The following is a 13,649-nucleotide window of genomic DNA, read 5'->3' as shown; positions in this document are numbered from 1 at the left end:
AGAGAAAGGCTCCTTCGAGCCCCACTGACTGGCAGGAAGCAACAATGGAGAATCCCGTGCTGGCATCCAGTTGCTGCTCTTTTCTGGACTCTTGAAATGCCTGTCAGGTAGTTTCTTCTAAGAAAATTGATGTGCAAGAGCAAGACAGTAATGCATTACCCCCTTCTCAACAAAGCTGGTGCTTGTGCAGTTTTTGATGAATGACTTATGGTGGCTTGACTTGAAAGGTACACTTTATCCTGCCTTTGGGGAAAAGGTATGGGCACAGCCTGGTGCAAACAGAGCTGCTCACCTTTCATTAAAAAGGCAAACCAGAAGTCCCTGGCTAATCCTCAACACATGGATGTGACCATCTGAACCTCTCATTCTTTTCACTCATCTCCCAGACTTCAAAGCAAGGCAGCTCTGAGGCCTGGATGCAGTCAAGAGTAACGTCAGCCACATTACATATATTATATGCATATGCAGTATGCATCCTTTATTTTCTCTTCCTGATCACATGATGCCAGGATGAGGTGAGGATCCTGATATATGACAACTGCACAAAGAGCTAAACTGCTAGCTGAAATCCCATCTGTGTTTCTCTCCTTTTTAAAACATAAAACAAACAAACAAACAAAAATAAATCCAGATTAGATGATGAGAAAAACTGGGCAACTCCATAGCTGCCGGACAAAGCCCTACCAAGGACAATTCCATTTTTCCACTCCTCTGGCTTCAGATATCGTGTGCTAACCCCAGCTGCAGAAATTTAAACCTGGTCTTTAAATTTAGGTGACAGGCCACCTTGATGGCTCATCTGGACAGCTGCAAGGCTATCCCAAGTGGAAGGGAGGGGGTTCAGAACAATTGCTTAGTAGATATGCCTTTAAGTATTGCCTGGAAGAGTTTCAGTACTCTTTCATAACCTTCACAGAACTTATAAACAGTCACTGTTACCTCTACTCTCGGTTTTCTCCCTTTAGACTTCTTTTATTCCATATAACTACATTAAAATTATATTCAGGATTACTCATAAAATAACAAGTGCCTTCATTTGTGTATACAGTATTTGCCTTTCTGGTTAGTGCCCCCAAAAAAGGAGCTCAGAGACCAGAAATTAAAATACTATTCTCCAACTTGCCCCCACAGATGCCTCAATGCAAAACCAAATGGATGATCTACTCCTGCAATTTTGCATTTGGCTTCATAATTGAAAGGCTAAAAGAAATTTTAGCTTTTTCATCAAAATTAGTTTCACTAAATATAGCTTCTGTTCCTTTCCTGAATTGCATAATTGCTCAACTAAACTAACAAAACCAACCAACCAAATTTAGTGACATTTGAGGGAAGAGTGTCAGACTTTTAGATGGTAAAAGAAGAATCAACCTCCTGAATTCTCATCTTTGACAGCTCTGATGTTGAAATTTTTCTCCAAAATAAAATCAGTGTTTTATATTTACCTCCCTTGGGGACACTTTTGGAGATTTAAAGCAGAACCCCGTGTTACTTCTTCTCCTGTAACTCCAAGTTTTACACATGTTTTCCTATGTAGAGACTCCTAAAGTAGCCTAAGCATTTTGAAAAAGCTATTCCAAGTTACACACATATATCGTAATGGAAAAAGATGCTAGGGTTTTTTTCTGGAAAATGAAACAAAATAAGATGAGAAGCTCAGCATATGTGCAATGTGCACCATACTTGTTTAAACTTTCCTGTGCTACTAATCTCTCCATACCCTGAACCTGCCAAGTGAGAAAGGCAGTGTCAATGCAGCTAAAAGCAGAGCACACTCTGCTTAACTCCTCTGCCCTGACCATCACCACCGCCATCACCCCTACAGCAGCCTGTGACCTTCCTCCTGGGCTGTGACTGGTTTCCCTGGTCAACCCCAGGTGTGCACTTGCAAAAGCAGAGGTGAATGAAGCAGGCCTGTCTCAAGCCTGCACTCTGCACCACCTGGAGGGGCTCTGGTTTTGGCCCCAAAACTAAACAGCTATGTTAGCAAGCCCATGAAGCCCTGTGCTCTCCTGCAATGCAAAGATGCTATAGGAGCAGCGTGCCTTACAGTTCATGTCTACCGAGGCATAGCTCAAAACGATGCTGCTGTTAAGGAAAGTGGTTTGCCCCAAGTTTATCCCAACCTCCCCCAACATACATGCAGACATGAAGTCGCAAGGCAGGAGTTCAGTGATGGAAGAAATCACGGTGTCAGAAAGCAGCCCCAAACCCTTCCTTCCACCACAGAAACCCATTGCTAAATCATATTTATACCATGCTCAGACCTCTCAATGACAGAAGTGATATATAGCTGTCTAGCAGTATTTATACCACAGCAACCACTGCAGTATCTGGGGAGTGCAGTATAAATACAGACCGAGTGATAGCCAGGGAAGCCCAAGGAGTGGGCGACGAGGGCGAGTGGCCAAAGCAGCTGGGAGACATGCTGATTCAGTGTATCTCCTTCAGCTGTCCTCAGCAGCAGGTTGCCATGGAGTAGAGGTTGGGAAGGTTAAAATAACTGATTTTTCTTCCCCCAAGCATGAGCCCATGAGGTTCTTCATCTGAGTATCTGACCACAGCACTTTGTGTTACTACATAAAATATAATAAATACTAAACTGTTTCCTCTAAAGGGATGATTTTGCTCATGCCCACCAACCTGCAGCACTCAGCAGATGAGGTTGGAGTTGTCATCCCTGTCTTACAGATGGGGACATCCATTCAAAGGGAAATTGCACTGTCCCAGCAGGCCCAAGGCTGTGCCAGAAGTAGAGGAGAGGTTCCTGTTCTTACCCAAAAATCCAGTCACAGGGCTTTTAAGATGGCAGCTTCAAACATACTCCTGTTTAAATGCAAGGGAAACGGAAATGGTTGTTTAAGAAAAACTCCTGGATGTGAATCTTTCAGTCACATGTTTAGTTTCTTCCCAACATACATTAGAGGCAAATATTTTCAGCTGACTGAACAGGACCTTTCCACAGCAAAATCAGTGAGAATTTGAATTCCAAGCTTTGCTTGTTAACTTCTTTCTTCTCTATAAATAAATCAAAATTTTCTATTCCCAGATGAAACCTTTGAAATAAAATATAAGCAAGGAAGAATTCCTCATACAAACAGACAATTTGCAACAGAGCTTTGCAAACACATAGCTGGGTTAGGGGAGCTTCTTCCCATCTAGTCTAGCAATACTTGAGTACCCCTCCTTGCTAGAGAAGCAAGGGCACTTTGTTCCATTTTTTCCACTCAGGATACTGTATTTTTTCTGAAGTAATGTGACGGATGCAGCAGCTTACCTACTTGCTGTGATTCCTACAAGAACAGTTTGACTCCACCACTCTGCAGGGAGCTGGACTTCTCAGCAGCACCCAACATGCACATTACATACTCAGCAACTACCTTCTCTCACGCCTTCAGAGCCCTTTGCATGGCTGGGAATGCTAGAATGAATTGCTTCTGAGGGTAAAATCAGATTTGGGAGGGTAAGATCAGATTTGAGACCCCCTTTTTGCCTGCAGCAGTGGAAATGGAGGTGTGGATTGGACTGCACTTACAGTGCAAAACTTACCTACGGTTTATGGAATTATTACCATTTGACTAATTCGGGCTATTTCTGCCCTTACAAAAGAAACATTCAACTTGGGTAGTGCTGGAAAGCATTACACATCTCTTTGCAAGGCCACTCATTCAGAAGGGCGCACGGACACTACTTCTTGTGAACAGCATTTTTCAAGCTGCGTCTCCTGGCTTGATTCACTTAACAGCTTGGTTAAGGACCCTCTCTCCCTGCCAGTTTGGCACTCCAAGCTCTTCAGTAGAAGGTCACCGAGGCAGGCAAAATCAAGCCCAGCTTTATGTGAGGCCCTCACTTCTCAGCATACAAGCAGTGAGAGAGCTTCTGGGAAGAGCTCTCTGACGGATACCTTCTTCGCCCACTACTCTGAGTAATGCGCTGCAGCGCCAGCTTGCTTTGCCTTGCCTTGATTTGATTGCAATGCATGCTCAATTATATTCTGCAAGTACATGATACCTTTTCAAAATGTCTCAGTCGTAGTCATTTTCTCCCTGGTTTCGATCATGGAAGATCTGATGCAGCCTTTATTTTTCTTGCAGTTTTCCTTAGGTACACTCCTGTAGATAATAGTGGCTGTGTATCAGTCTGAAGGCCCTGACAGTACCGACAGTAACAGGAATGTGCCAGCTCCTTCTGGATAAGATTTCCTCTTTCCTCCCCTGCTGCTTTTACTTGCCAACAGGGTATGTCTTTGTGCTTGGACATCCCTGAGACAGGTCTGCTTCAATGTATTGTATTTCTATGCATTTATAATGTTAAAGAAAAATGGAATTTAAGAGCAGGACTGGAAAATAAGATGTTTTCTGGTGTCAGGCTGCAAGGAGGGTAGATCCTAAAGGAAGCTTTCAGTACTTCAATATGTGCTGGTAGCACAGAGCAGCCAGTTGAGCCTGCTCCCCACAGTGTGGAGCAGCACAAAAATGTGAGCAGAACCTATGGCTTATAACCCCAAAAAGCAGTTTTCAGTTTGAATCCCAAACAAGTAGAAGTTTGTTTTTCAAAGTGTTAACAGGGACTGCTGCTGCCTAGGTTATTTCTTGTAACCCTGATATCAAACAAAGAATCAAAGTGACATTTTCCTTCTTGGCATCAACTAAACTGCCCCCACCTCCACCCCTGCATCTGACTCCACAGGTTTTTTTCTGGAGATGCTGAGTATGATCCCTATTTATGCACTGGTGAGACATCTCCAAGGTATTCTGGATGAGCAGCTCTCCTTTGACAAATGTGATTATGAACATGCATCTGTTATTAAAATGGATTTTTATCCCCTGTAAAATATGCCACAGATTAAATGCTGTCCAGCTTCTCGGGGCTATACTGTTTTTTACCTCCAGATTTAATTTCTGTAAGTTCTTTGCAGCTTTGTCAGAAATACTCTGACATGACTTGTGACCAATACAGAAGTCAAAATAATTCTCACTACCTGAAGCAGATAAACGTTTTGCTTTGTTCTGAGATCTCTGTATCAGTTCTGCATCTATTTATTCAGAGTGCTTTTGTTCGATGGACTTCTCATTTACAGAGCTTCGATTTATTTCTGTAAGCCTCAGAACTGCTATTAAACCTGCACTAAAGCAACTATGAATTCCAGCAGCATTTCCTAAAAAAATGAGCTTGATTTTAGCAGTTTAAAAATAGTTTCAATCTCATTAATACTTTTCATTGCCATACCATTTCCTTCCCAGAAGTCAGTGATTTGCAAACTTCCATCAGTGATACAGAAATGGATTCAGTTGTAAAAGCACCTGAGTTCTGCTCCCAGCTATGGTACAGGTTGCTCAGCCTTATCAAACGACACAGTTCATCTGGACTTCTGACTATGCATCATCTCCAGTATCTGGTGTGGTTGTGTGTGGCTTTGAACCGTGCCACAAGCAAGAAAGCTCACAGATCTCAGTCTGACAATGGCACATCCTGTGAAACTCTCAGCTGGCACATTTCTGGGTCTATCAAGTAAACCAGCACCATTTAGGTGACAAAGTGCTATGGGCCTCTGCAGCTCTTCGCTTCTGTGTATGTTTGTTGCTTATATTAGAGTGTGACTTGCAGCTGGCTCTCAGGACTGCAAGAATGATTCCCATGGGCAGGATCCTCTGGTCCTTACAGAAACATGGCAGGGAAGTCTTCTGCTTAGTATATGAAGCTTGTATGCTTTTTGTAATAACTCACACATGTGCAATATTTAATTTTTACATCTGTTAGTAAAATGCTTTCTGTGGGTATAGCATATTTACTTTGGACAGAAGTGACAGTCTGTGGGGTTTTTTAAGGCTGCAAAGATCTGGATTATTATAGAAAATACATATAGTTTAAATAACTAAAATTTCCTGGATATAAGTGGGCTTTTTTTGCCTTTATATATGATTACACCTCTCAATAGATTACAGACCGTGGGTTTTTGGTTTAATTCCACCTCTGGCAAATAGAACCCTGGACTGTCAAATGCTTTCAAAGCAAGGAAGAAGTTCATTAAATTTTAACATTCATAAAAATAATGATGCTGAGAGTTAGCACCTCATGAACTCCTTGTCTCAAACTTAGGATTTCCTGGGAGCCCCCATATAAACAACTCCCTCTTCAACCCATTCATGCACTAAATGTAAAAAATTTGAGAAATACCAAGAAATGAAGGTGGGCAACAAAAGGTCCCAAATTCCAATTCCAGGTATCACATCTTAAGAGTCTGTCAGGACTGGGAAAGAAAGCAGACTCACTGACTGACTACATTTGCAAATTGAATTTCTGAGTTCAAAGAGGAGACTCTTAACTTCCTGAAACCAAACCAGGCCATAATAACAATACAACCTCCATGTTTCTAAAAGTCTCCTCAGTTTTCTTTACAGTACTTGGTCTGTCTCAAATATCAATTTCCATAATTCTTCCTCTTCAACCAGAAAGTCCTGACCAGTTTAATCTTAGGTCACACAAAAATTCTCTCTTTGTTCAATTGCAGCTTATATTTCAGTCATCTATATTGCAGGATGCAACTGTCTTTTAATTAGTTTTGCCTATCTGCAATGAAATTAGGTCAGTGGCTATACTTGGAGCACATCCACAGCGTTGACAAGGTCTGAACTATACCAACTTTGCAACAGATAAACATGAATAAACCCTACTCTGCTGTAAGGTAATTTAACCAAAGATGACAACCACTACTCTGCAAATACGCCATGCAATATTCCTTCCATGCCCAGCTAATTGTCTTCAGTTTAGCCAAGGCAGAAAACATTTTTTTGCTGCAAAATGAAACCACTACATGAAAGCTATATTTTGTTCAAAGCAGAGCTGGTCCACTACACCAAAGTCATGCTGGCAAGGACACATCAAAACCAAACTTGCCAGCCCCTCGCTCTCTTACTTGTTTGTGTCAATCAGTTTGGAGATTTTTAACATTTGAGTTATGTTTATCTGAACTGGTTTTCAAGGTCTAATTATAACATGTGTAGCAGGGTGAGATTGCTGCTATGAAAGTTGAAACATAAATAAAGAGGACTTGACGGGCTGACTGATATGTTGGCACAGACCAGACATGTATGTCACGTGGAAGCCCAGTGCAGCTGTTGTATTCCGTGGTACAATAAATAGCTGTGGGGAAGCAGCACGGTCATGCGGGATTTTTTAATACCACCTACTGTGCTACTTGGCCAAATGTACTTGCCTTACAGGAAAACAGGCAGTATCTGAAGTTTAAATGCAGAAAAGTGACGGTCCTGGCAGAACAAGGGCTGTACATTTTGAAGGCTCTGCAGGAGAACATGGCATGGTTGCCTGCCTCCCTTATCCCATCCTCCTTTCACACAGTCCCACACAGATGACCCAAGCCCAACTTCACCCTCAGTAAAACCAACAGAGCATGTGTTCTCACATCTTTGAGCTGGGAGAGTGTGCCATACACAATAAAGTGCACAATCTCTCCTCCTGTTGCAGGAGAGAGCCACTGCATGCAAGGATCATGCCTGGCAGAACTCAAAAGATGGATGTCTCAGGTAAGACTAAGCTTCTGGAGAGGATCTCTATTTATAACCTGGATCCCGATAGGTGGCTGGTCTTGGGTGTTAATGTGACAAAGTATTGGTTTTTAGAGTCGTTGAAATGCCTCAACACGGAATGGAAGATGAAACCACTGCTGGCTTGCAAATGGTCATTCATGCCATGTACTGGTAAGAGAAGAAGCCATCAAGACTGAGCATTCACATTGCATTGAACACCAATTAAACTGATTAGATCCATGAAATATTATAAAGCACCTGCACCCTTTATAAGGTTAGGTTTTTATCTGTTTTAGAAAAAATTGTCCTGCCACAGGACATACGTATCTTTAAATTAGCAACCAGCAATGAACAGAGCTTTTGATAAGGCTCTGGAAAATGCCTGGCATCTGCAATTCCAGCACTGGGTTTCTATTACACAGATGTGAGCAGCATATTAAGGCACGCTTCCCCAGCAAGAAAAGTCACTACAATGGCAATCACTGTCCTCAGAAAGTAACTTACAGTCCCTTTTCCACCCAGATTCTCAGTATTCTGCTTATGCAGCAGTGGTGCCATAAAATGCAAAATGATACAATATTCAAATGTTTTCAGAGCTACTGATGTAATGTAATTTTATTTGGGTAAAATAATTTTTCTCCCCAGCTCCTTTCTACTCAGCTGTCAGTGTTTGTCCCTATATTCATAAAGGGTTGCATAAAGTGACAGAGCTATCAAGTTTGATAGTGCATGGATAGGTTTCATATGTTATTTGAACCTAGACTTTGAAGCTGCAAAAAGCCAAAGTGGCAAATTTCAAAGTTAAACAAAAAAAAAAAAAAAAAAAAGAAAACACAAGAAAAAACGTATGTATATGAGCTGTAATAAGATCATACAAGAAACTGAGTTTTACAAAACAGCAAGAAAAATTATTCTTAGCTTTTTTTCCTAACCTCCTTTCTAGTTTAAACAGTTCCATTCTGTATTTTATGACACTTTTACCTAAACCTAAAAGCATCTGCTGCTATCTCCATCAATTTTGCCGCATATTGTTGGACACTGGCATTTGTGTTCAGTTATGCGCTGGATGCACTAAGCAGTCTCTAGCCTTAAGCACGTCAGGCAGATACTGTAATCCCAAGTGTGATCTGAACCCCAGCCTGTGGTCAGGTAGGAGCCATAACTCATTACAGATGTGGAGCTGGGGACCCTGGGCCCTGCTGCAGGACAGAGCTATGGGATGGCTTCACAAGCAAGCAGGAGGAGAGCAGGAATCCCTGGTGGGACCCCAGGTGTGAGAATGTTCAGGTCTCCAACCTTGAAAGCTCCCTACCCCAGATCACTACAGCACAGACCCAGATTTGAGGGAGACTGGAGAGCCTCCTCCTCTGTACAGCTTTAATTACCAAGTAGTTGCAGTGCACAGACTTGGCAGCCAGGTGTGATGCCTCTTGGACAGAGACCCGACTGCCAGCAGGTCACTTGACTCAAAGCACCACATGGCCCACAAGAATTGCTGCCTGGCTCCATTCATACTCCTTAAACTGGCCTTTGGCAACAGGACCCCCTCTCCTCCACCCCTCCATGAGTGCTGCCACTAATAGCCTCACAATTTCTCATGTAAAGAAAATTTGGGTTTATTGCTTGAGGTTATCTTGGGGTTTGGCTGGACAGAAAAAGCATTTGCAACACACTCCATCTATTCAGAGGGAATGACATTGCTCTAAGGTGGGAAGTTTTAAAGAGCTTTGGCTGGACTTGAGGAGACCTGAAAAACATGTTAAAAGTCTTCAAGCACACGTATGTATTAAAGGGTGGATTGAGAAAGTTCCTAGAAAGTTTTCCTTGTAGAACTGAAACTGGGAACACATAATCTTCGCATCATTATTCACATTATTAAATCTGTGAAAACCAAACCACGTGCAATAACACAGCTGTTATAACTAAAGGCATTTAATTTCCCACTGTCATATAAAAATATACATGCTCCAGCTCTTGGTTATGTACACAGCAAGCAAGGACTAGAAAAAATTAATAAGCATCAAGGGAAACTTCCTATACTGATTTCCATGTCCCTTTTCAAGTTCTCAAATTGGGAAAAAAATCCTCCTTTACTTACCCCTAAAGGGGTAGCTGAATTTCCTAGAGCTGAACAAATGAGAGAAGAAAGTGTTAGGCAATTAGAAATGTTATTTGGTCCCAAAAGTCACACCTTTAAGAGTATAGAGAATGCTAGTTTTTTAACTAAGAGCAGAGTTTGGCGACTTAAAAAAATCTGAATTCTTAAATTCTGGGATCCCATATGTAAGCATATTCACACATGACATGGCTGGGCCCATCTTACTTGGCAGGAAACTGTACAGAGGCTTCAGAGGACATGCCTGTTGTATCTCTTACCATACCTAGATGGAGGTGTGCTCCTAATCAAGTCTGGGGAACGAGCCTTCACAGCAACACAACTACTGTGATCTTCAACTACAGAGGCACTGCCCAGCCCAAACTGTAGAAAACTGGGGAGGAACAACCCCTCGTTTTGCCCAACTTGTCTCCAAGCTGCTTTTCCCCAACCGTTTTCTCACCTCTTCTGTTTCCTATTTGAATAAACTGCAGATAACTTAGGGTTATCTGGTATGTTTTGAAAATGTGTTGACTGTGGAAATCAGGAACACGTTAAATAAACATGTCTCAGGCTCCTCAAAATTTGCAAAGAAAACTTATCATTATGCTGGTATCCACTATGTCAAGTGTTCTCCAACTAAAAGAGTGTTTTCAATAAACACTCCAAAGCAATATGTGACAAATTCAAAAGGGAAGAATCAGGTGACTTGCAGAAGATATTAGCATGTATACTGTGTGGGAACACAGTGGAAGGATTTCTGTGGTTGCTTTAGTGGGTTTCATGGTATCCCATGGGATCATACCTGAGTGTAATAGGGATTAGATGTCTTGGACCCTGCAAAATTGTCTGATGCAATTACCTTAAAAGGCATAAATTAATTGCTAGCTCTATGTTGTATGGGAAACCTGCACTCCACGGGTGACCACTCTGCTCTAGGGGAGACTGACCCTCCCTGCTGACCATGGAATGAAGCTGTAGGAGCTGCTGAGGGCTTTCCATCACACTGCCTGTGGTCACCTTGCACCTGCTGCTGCTCAGTGCTGTGACAAACCCCATCCCGCAGCTCCAAACACCATTCCACACCCCAAACCCACAATGAGCTACAGTTCCATCCCAACCTGCCCCTCATCCCAACAGCATTAACAATGGTTTTGTGATATTTCCATTCCTTTCAGTTTCATTTGGATGAAACCACCCCTTTAGGGTTTGTTTGGGTGGTTCACAGCTATCTATAATATAGTCAGATGATTAGAAGGTAAGGTCAAATGGTAAAATGAAAGAAAAAAAAAGTTTTGATTCTTTCCTGCCAAGTTTTTTCAAGTAACCGGAGTTAATTACACTTTTTGCAGTGGTCATGTCTCTTTTACCAGCTTTATTAGTCACATGGCTATCTAAGCCAAATTCCCCCTTATTGCATTAATATATCTTGAAACTCAAGTATAAAATTCCAGTTAGCTGAAAAAACCCAAAACTTTCAAATAGTTTTAAGCAATTGCTCTGTAAAAACTTGCAAACCTGGAAGAACTATTGTGATCCTAGGACCTAACCACTTGTAGGACATATGCAACATAACCTCTCCTAGCAATCCCACAATTTCTGCCCAAACACAGGCACATTATCTCCAAATACACTGGATCACTAAAGGAAAGCACCTGCTAGTCTGAGACCTGGTGGCTGCAATATAAAGCATTTACTGGAGTTTAAAAGTCTGTTGGTAATTATGTCATTGTGTAATAATCTCATGCAACACAGAACACATGGGATAATTTACACATGTATCAATCATTATTAGCCTTCCCCTCCCCATTTTGATGGCCATAGTTTTCCTTCTGTTTATTCATGACCTAAAGTTAAAACAATAGGGTTTGGTGTTCAGTAGTTTTTTCTTTTTCCCCATGAGATAAAGCAGTTATTCAACCAAGACTTCAAGACTTTTTTTTTTTTTTTAATTAAATCACACTTTGGTTTATGAAGATTGACAGATGTGAGGAGATGAGAAGAAAACCAAACTATCCCCTGATTTTCAAAGAGGCACCTTATTCTGCTATTTGTTTCTTTTGGTGGTGCTTTGTGCTCCACAGCCCGCTGAGCAGCAAGCACTAGAGCACTGCTGCTATCTACAGGTCTACTCTGTGCAGCGCTCAAACCAGACATGAAACCAAGGGGGTGCTCGCGCTTGGGAAAGAGACCAAAACTCTGACACTAAAGTATGCTGGCTTTTGGGAAATGCAAGCTGGCAATCTGTAGCCTTTCTGTCCTGTGGCTAACATATGTTAAAAACCCCAAATCAAGCTGACTTCATTAAAGGGAGGGCTGATTTCTGCTGCATGAGAGTACAATTTCTGCCTTTTTTTCCTTTTTTCCTGCAAACAAAGAGGAAATGTTGCACTTTCAGGTGCAGAGTAAAAGGAAGCATCTGCTCCCACAAGGGAACCCTCTCCAACCACAACACAACTGGTGCACAAAACATGACGGGGTACAGAAGGGCTGGAAACCATCTCTGAGCCTGCAATGACGAAACTTTAAGACAATTTGTGATGTAATTAGAATTCACTAAAATTTAGTTGTAGCTCATCACTGTTTGGAATTTACTTAATTATTCTTTCTTCGCTTTTTCTTCTGTAAACCCAGAAAATTTCACAACTGCTTTTGCGCCTCTTTCAATAACACAGGCAAACAAGATAACCTGGAACATGTCCAACACCACTGAAAACAAACAAAGCAGCAATTATAAATAAATCTATCCAGAAAATACAAGAAACTGTAGATATGTCAAAAGCACCTATTTAACCAAAGGCTGTGGATTTCAGGATCACATTACCAAAGACAGTATTGTATCACAAGCTTTCAATAAGTGACAGAAGGGGCAAAATCTGAAAAAGGGGAAAATATTTTTCCCCTAATGAAAAAAAATATTTTTTCCTAATAAGGAAGAAAAATCCCAGCTTATTTGCAAAATCTGTATCTACAACTGAATGTTTGGCTGCCAAAATGAACAGTCAAGTACAGGAACAGATCACCTTACAGCCAGGAAAAGTGCAATTGTAAGTTTAAACAGCAGGACAGTCTGATCTGATGCGTGGAAAGCCTGTGAAGCTTTGCCCATTTGGAAGGCTGGAAAAGCTCTTCCAAAACTGATTCCTTGAGACCAGCAGAAGGAGCAGGCTTTTAGGCAAGCCTGTTCCAAATGACTCAGTTCCAAACAGAGCGTGCTGTTTGTATGACTGCTTGTGAGAAGACAGGTAGCTGTTACTGCCTATTTAAATATCAGTTTTTCTGGAAACAACTGATTTTCAGTACTGGGTACTTGGTGAAAACTTTGGGGGTTGTGACTGGAAAATAGCATTCTGCCACTTTTTTTTTTTTTTTCCAAAAGAAGCTTAGTAAAGAATTTGCCAGACCTAGAATAGTTACAGCCCATGAGTGTCACAGCATTCTCCAGACTATCAAGCTGCAACAAGATCTTCTACCATCTCATAGCAGCATACTCTTCATGCAGTCCCTCTGCTGCCTTCTCATCGTCTCACCTCATCCAAGGCACACTCTTCCCTCTGCTTCCTCCTCGGCTGCTCTCTTTTCATTGGCTCTCAACCACTTAACTTAACCAGCCACACCTGCTAACCTGACACCCCTGAAGCTAGCCCACAGTTGTATAGTATCAATACTAATTAACCCAGCTTCATTCCTCTACACATGAGATATTGAGGAATACAAATCACCTCTAGTGTGCAGCAAACTGTTTAAGCATTTGAAAGGATGGCATGAGGTAATGCTCAGAAATCTCACATCCACAGAGCTCAGTCCCCTGATACAACTGCACTCCCTGCTCAGCAGTATCTTTCTGGTAATCTTTTACATCATATTCCTATTACTGTTTCTGAGAGTTCATACTTGAAGGCTGCACAGGGAGGGGTAGCAGCCATAGTAGGCCCCGGGGAGCTGCTTGCCAAGGGGATACAGCCCCCGCAGGGCTCCCCAGGCCGGGGGACACAGCAGCCAGCACCGGG

This window comes from Falco peregrinus, chromosome 2 (assembly GCF_023634155.1).
Source record: "Falco peregrinus isolate bFalPer1 chromosome 2, bFalPer1.pri, whole genome shotgun sequence".
NCBI classification, from domain to species: Eukaryota; Metazoa; Chordata; class Aves; order Falconiformes; family Falconidae; genus Falco; species Falco peregrinus.
Note: the sequence above shows the minus strand (reverse complement) of the source record.